This window comes from Centruroides sculpturatus, unplaced genomic scaffold (assembly GCF_000671375.1).
Source record: "Centruroides sculpturatus isolate CEXI.00-Female unplaced genomic scaffold, Cexi_2.0 scaffold1171, whole genome shotgun sequence".
Lineage (NCBI taxonomy): Eukaryota > Metazoa > Arthropoda > Arachnida > Scorpiones > Buthidae > Centruroides > Centruroides sculpturatus.
The window spans coordinates 256,989-263,191 of record NW_019385411.1 but is presented as its reverse complement, the minus strand read 5'-3'; the positions used below and the strand labels follow the sequence as shown (position 1 = coordinate 263,191).

The window sequence follows — 6,203 nt, the reverse complement described above, 5'->3', positions numbered from 1 at the left end:
GTACTATTTATTGTTGGCAAGAAAAAATTTTGTGGCTCTTTAAAAACTTTGAAATTTTGTAAATTGTAATTTTTGGCTCTTCCGACTCAAAAGGTTGTCGACCCCTGGATTAGCCTTGAAAATCTCTCAAGTTTTTATTTCCATTATAGATTTTTTTTTTGCAATATTGAGCCTAGTCTTTCTTTTAGAAGCATAAATTTTGCTTTATTTTATTAAGTAATTGGCTCTAATTTAGTGTTTTTCAATGCTTTTCTAATAGCAGCACCCCAACTTGGTAATTTTATCTTGCAGTTATTGTAATTGTATGTAGAGTTACATATATTACTGTAAGTATGAAAAGCACTGTCTTAATTGCTGTCTCATTCATATTCCATTTCTGTAAATTGTCATAAAAATGACAGATCAGTAATGTATTACATATTGTGATACATTGCCATCAAAGTTAGTTAAAACACCATAAAGCAGAATTAAAGTAGCCTTATAAATACATAAAATCAAAAAATCAGTTTCAGCAAATGTGAAATTGGGTGGAAAAACTGATTTACACATCAAATGCAAGTAAGTGTAAACCTTGTAGCTTATACAAAAAAGTAAACTATTCAATAATATAATAAAGAAAAAGTATTTATATATAATTTTAAATAACAAGTAATCAATTTTATCTTATTTCAGAAGGAATACAAATTTTTATTAAGACAGATGGAGTAAATAATGATTTTCTGGAATGTCTAAAATGTAATTTGAGCAAAACTTTCAAGAATGTAAAGGTATATTTAAATTTATATTTTAAAGAAAATATAAAATTATATTTTTAGAGATAAATTAATTTGTAATATTGCTATTTAATATTAACGTTTTTATACATCATATACAATTATATAACACACAAAAAAATCACCTTCATAATCCTAGCAACATATTTATTAAAATTAAGAATTTTTTCAATCAGTTTAACTGACCTTCAGTTAACAGCAACATTGAATAAAAGAATACAGTTTAAAAATAGAATGTAATGTTTGAATTAATATAGGAACAAGAAATAATAAATGTATGGTATTGGGTTTTTTACGTGTTTTTATATGTTTATTTTTATTGTTGTTGGAATGTTGTTAAACAGAAGCTGGAGATCAATAGCCAACTGGCACTTCTTACTTGTGATGTAATAAATAAATAAATATGAATAAAATACATAATAAATAATTAATAAAGCAGAAATTTCAATTAAAAAAATGTGTACAATTTAACAATAGTACTGTACATAAATGTTGTCCATGTGAACAAGAAATTTAAATAACATAAAAAACAAGAAATATATAAATAAAAAATAAAATACATATAATAAATATAAACAATCGATAAAAGAAAACATAAGTATTTAAATCTCAAAAAGTGACCACCAAGGATTGGAAAGGGTATCAGCAGGATGTGCAATAGCTGGTGATGGTCAACTGAGTGATAATTAATTGGGTGACCATCATTTGAATGACAGAAACTTAAGAATTTTTGCATACATAGCAGGCAGATGTTTTCTTTTTTGAGACATTGGTAAAATACATATAAATATAAATAACAAGTCATAAATTTATAGATTTTTATATGATGAATTTATGTGTGATGAAAGAGCAATAGCAGATTTTCAACATCAGCATGAACATAGATGTTATGATAAAGCTGACCAAAGGAATTGAGAAAAGTTTTAAATTACAATAGGGAAAATATAGTAGAATATTTACATAGTATTGCATATAACTATATGAATTAATAAATTCAAAATGTAAATTTTGTTTTAAGCTGACATAAGCTGAAATTTATGTCAGCTTATAAATTTTCATGGATAGGATGGCTCAGACATGTTAGGCCTGATCTCTCACCATCTGTCCAAATTCTTGATGAGCATGAGAAAAGGCTCTATTAATAAGTGCCTGGCAGACAGAAAATGTGAAAAAAATAAAAATAATGTGTTTGATTTCATAAGCAATGTAGTTTACATTGTTATAAATACTGAATGAAAAATATGGCATTTTTACATATATTAATTATTAATATATTATCATCTATTTTATATATATACAGTAGAGCTTCGATTATCTGACCCCTCCCCAATTAACTGTCACATCAGTTAATTGGGGAGGTCAACACCGGCTCGACCATTGAAGGGAGGCCAGTATTTAAACGAGACTTAATTTTCTAATTATGAGTGGTTGTTTGTTTTGTGAGCAATAAAATAATTTAAAAATAATTTTTAATGTTACAATAGTGACGATTATTATTTTAAAAAAAATTTGTTAGGCTAAATATCGATGAAAATCCAACGCGAAGTTGGTTAATAGCGATATCTTAATATACTAATTACATGGGATATCCTAATATACTATACTAATAATGTATTTTTTTCATTCTTTTCGGTTATCCGATTTTTTCAGTTATCCGATCAACCTGAGTCCCCAATTGAGTCGGATAATCGATGCTCTGCTGTACTAATATAATATAGAATATTAGTAGTTAATATTCTAATTTGGTAGTGAATACTACTGGGTGTATACCAAAAGTTCTCTTACTCAATCTCTCAAAGTTTTTTATTAATAAAACATGACCTAAACACCATACACCTTTCTTACTTTTCAAAACACTTTCCACATACTTTTTGAAACATAAAAGCTCTTTACTTATTCAAATGGTTCCAATCCCTAAAAATTGAAAACATTTACTATTTTATTAAAGTGAATGCTGGAAAAGTAAGAAAGGTATATGATATTTAGAAGAAAAAATATATTTCTTATTAGACTATACATATACATGAGTCCTTCATATCTTCTATTTCTTCACACGCTTATTGTAGAGGCATTAACAAGTCTACGGCAGAACCATCCTTTTATTTGAGGCTACTGTCCGCCAAACAATGTAAAAAAGTTAAAAAGTGTGTGCTACTGCTACAGGAGTTTTTAACTTGTTGGCGGACAGTAGCCTCAAATAAAAGGACGGTTCCACCGTAGACTTGTTAATGCCTCTACAATAAGCGTGTGAAGGGATAGAAGATATGGAATCATGTATATGTATAGTCTAGTAAGAAACATATTTTTTCTTCTAAATATGAATTTGTCCTGGCAATTTTTGTTAAAGGTATATGATGTTTAGTTGTATTTGGTTCCAACTTTTATATGTTTAAAACATGACTTGTGCACAAAATATAAATGAATAAAATACATATATAGACCATATACAGTACTCAGAAATTTTACAGCAGTTGCTAGTAGTACCCATTTTCCATCTAGAGGCAGAGATCCACTCTACAGCAAATAGTTTTATTTATGTTATTGGCATGATAACTGCTATGCTTACTGAAATGTTGTGTTTCAGGCCATCCAGATTGTAGGAATTATTTACATAAGCTCTATCTTTTAAATTCCTCCATAAAAAGAAATCTGGCAAAGTCAAATCTGAGGATTGGAGTGGCCACAAGTCTGTAGAAATTATAAAGTATTCAAAAATATCTCAGAGCATAGTCATGCTTTCTCACAGCATATGGCATATTATCCTGTCTTGCAGAAACCAGTAATTTTTGTGCTGAGACACTGCACACTAAACACCAACCTTTTGCAGATGCAGTGATAGGTTTGCAAGTTTCTGCTGATCAGATTTGTGTGTTCTGTGAACTCACATATCCATTTAAATGAAACCATGAACCCCATCTGTGTAAAAAATCTTGTTGAAGATGGTGACATTGTTTCATTGAAATCTGTGGAACCAGTTACAGAAGCATTATCATATCTCACAACGCTTCATGCAACCACTCTCATACAGTAGAGGTAAAATTTAATTTGCTTGAAAGCCCTGTGTATGAACCATAGTGATATTCCTGATTGCTGAGAGAGTCATCTCAAAGACTTTCTTGGGGACATTGTCAGCCTTTGCAGCACATCCTCAAAAATGGCATGGGATACCTTCCACTTCTTAGCCTGTCTGCAGCAAACTCAGTTTCAGAAACCTTTGAACAAGTTTGTACAAAGTAAGCTTACTTGGTAGTATATGTGAGGCCCCGGAAATAGCCCCCCCGAAAAATAAATCGTCAAAAAAACAAATTATGTAAGTGTCGAAACGGTGACACCAGACTTTGACGTCGACGCTCATAAAGAGTAGAAGGAAAAACAAAATTTTAGATATAAAAGAAGAAAATTTAAAATATTAAAGTTAAGACGCAGTTTAGAAAGCAAAACGAAACTAAAAAAATATCAAAATGAGCATAGGTGTCATAGTCAACAATTAAACGCGATCAGAGTCTAAAAGATGGTGTCGGATAAACCATCTCCAGCCGACCTTTCCCGCGAACTTTACAAAGCTCCATTTACACCTGGAGACGGGTGGAAGACCAATTAGAAAACAATGATGTAAAGTCTGTCCAATTAGCAAAAAGTTGATCTCGAAAAACTTATAAAAACACCAATTCCAAGGGCAACAAGACTTCCACTAAGACTTTCCACTAAACTTCTGTTGTGTTGGTGTATCTCCATTTTTTTTGAACCTCCGTTCATCTTTCATGTACTGTCTCTCGAGACTTTGAACTTTTTACTCCACACTCTCCAGGAGCCCCTGCAATGCTAGACCAGATCGCCGCCAAAAATCCCTATGACGCTGGACCAGATCACCGTCAAAACTCCTACGACACTGGACCAGATTACATCTGAAACACCTACAACACAGAATTGGATCGAATCCAAAGACATCTTAAAGTTTGGAATCTAAGGACCTTTCCAACGAAAAAATTTATGTAAGCATTTTCGATCAAGAATAAACGGTTTGCCTCTGTAAAACACTTGTCTTTTGCTGCCTCTCTAAACTGCCACCCACATACACTTAGACCCTAGACCATCCCGACAGTAGGGAATAAAATTCCCCCCAATCGGCATTCTTACATCAGTCACTCTTGCTTGACCTCTCTCCTTGGTGGCAAACCCAAAAGTGTCCTTTATCCTCACCTCGTGTCTATTGGTAGCTTCAGGCAGGACCCCCTGCCTGTCCCTTTGTAAATTGGCCAACCTGGACCCACAAATAGTACAGCTCCTGTCACATGACAAAAAGGGTTAAAAACGGAAGGGAGAAGAATTATAGGAAAAAAAACAGGAGTTCTTATTCTATATATACTACAATTATATACAACAAAATGGCAGCCACAGCAATACCATAAGCATTTACTTTCCAGGCACAATCCCACAACTAACTACAAGTGTTCAATGGTTTTATGTACTCAGCTACTAGTGGGCCTTAAATTAATAAAAACTATTTTCTGAAAGTATAGAACATGTTGCATAGAATATGCATAACATTCTGCTATGAAATGGCCTTTATGGGCTAATATCATATTGATATCTAAATTTATCAGTGTCCATTTTCTAAGAAATTTCTTTAGATACTAATTAATTAAAAAGTATTTTCCTTACTTTACATTTTACCAATAGCAAACTTAGGAGTGAAGTTGCTGGAGTAAAAAATATTTAACTGATTCCAACTCCACCCAAAAACATCCAACTCTGGCAACTCTGACTCCACAACACTGTAAGTCACTTTATCAATTGATTGCAAATTTGTTTTCAGTAATGATGCTCCCACAAAGAGACCAGCACCAAATTTTATTATATTAAAAAAACATAATGATAAATAGACATTTGACTTATAAATTTGAGAATTATATTGAAAATAAAGTTAGCCTCATTAATCTTATGTTAGACATAAGATTAATGAGGCTAAGTGTTTATTTTCAATATAATTCTCAATATAGATTAGAATTTGATTTTATTCTGAATAAAATGAAACTTGTAACTTATTTTTGCAGATATTTTTATCACATTGCATCATGGCTGCATTAATAAATGTCCACAATGTGTTGTAGCATTTTCACATTGCCAGATCTTATTTTGGTTGATTATTTTAAAAAATCTTAACATGAATTTTGCTTTTTTGATCTTATTGAATATGCCAAAATGCATTGTGCTGCATTTTTGAAAGTGCCACAACATAAAATTTGTGTTGTGGCACTTTCAAAAAACAGAACATACAAGGTCTGTTCAAAAAGTATCGGACCTTTGGTCGGCAAAAATAAATTTATTGACTTTGAGGTACAAAACCCTAATCCCCTTCAAAGTAGTCTCCTTGGTAATGTATACACTTCTCCCAGCGTTCCTGCCATTGCTGGAAACACTGCTGGAACG

The 6,203-nt window shown here is 31.6% G+C and overlaps 1 long non-coding RNA gene across 1 annotated transcript in view; it reads left to right on the top strand.

Annotated features, from left to right (window-relative positions):
- The first annotated feature begins 319 nt into the window (after window positions 1-319).
- The window catches only part of LOC111638676, a 14,462-nt gene continuing 8,578 nt past the window's right edge, over window positions 320-6,203 (top strand). The window contains exon 1 of the long non-coding RNA XR_002758916.1: window positions 320-767. This is a non-coding gene — a long non-coding RNA (uncharacterized LOC111638676). The remainder of the gene's footprint in view (window positions 768-6,203) is intronic.